The sequence below is a fragment of the Chrysochloris asiatica genome, unplaced genomic scaffold (assembly GCF_000296735.1).
Source record: "Chrysochloris asiatica unplaced genomic scaffold, ChrAsi1.0 scaffold00434, whole genome shotgun sequence".
In the NCBI taxonomy this organism is placed as follows: Eukaryota; Metazoa; Chordata; class Mammalia; order Afrosoricida; family Chrysochloridae; genus Chrysochloris; species Chrysochloris asiatica.
Window position 1 is genome coordinate 668388 of NW_006408952.1, and position 969 is coordinate 669356.

Below are 969 nucleotides of genomic sequence, written 5' to 3' on the forward strand. Positions count from 1 at the left end.
TCACTACGCTGGAGAGCAAGTTTCAATGTCTATTCTGACATCCATTTTGGTCTTTTCCATCTTTCCTGTCTTCTTAATGACCTTTTGCTTTCTTTCTGTATGGTGTTCTTTAAGTTCTTATTGTGAATTCAATGAAAGTTTATAGGGCAGATCATCAGTTTTACATGCAACAAATCATATACTTTGTTTCATTACAATGACTATAATCCCCTCTATGTACCATCACTTAACAGTATTTTTATTCATTTTTGTTTTTGTTTTTTTTCTTTTTCTTTTTAAACACTCAGGCATATATAATAATTTAAACCACTTAAGGGCACATTATGCAAGACTGCATCCTAGCCGCCAGCTCTCAGTTCCTCTCTTTCCATGAATCTAGAATCCTCAGCTGCTCTCTCTCTCCATGATGCCACCTCTACCTCCATCTCTGGCGCTGCTGCTTCTCTGGATAGAATCCCACATTCCAACTTGTGCTCTTCTCCCTTGATGGTCCTAGGGTCCTCTGTTTCTGTACCGTAAGAATAACTACTCCCCCAGTTTTGTTACAAAACTTCTACCTTCACAATTGTGATAGTCGCAGTTAGTCATGATAACAATTACTCACTATTGAATCTTAAGAATCGTATCCCATCTCTTTTCACCGATCACATCTAGACAAGATGAAAATTGTTTAGTGGGGACTCTATCTTCCCCTGCACACTCTTAAACTAACCCCCCTTTTAAAACCTTGTAAGCCAGTCACTTCGTGCCTTCATTGCCCACATTTTAGGCAGCCAATGTCTAAGTTGCCCATCCTTATCTACTCTGTATACAGAGGGGATAGCATTGATACTTGATGTGAAGACTTCTCTCTCTGTGTTGCTATTTTGGGCTACTACATCCATGAGTATAGAGTTGATGTTGTTAAGTACCTTGGAGTCAGTTCCAACTCATAGTGACCCTGCACAGGGTTTACAAAGCTGTAAATCT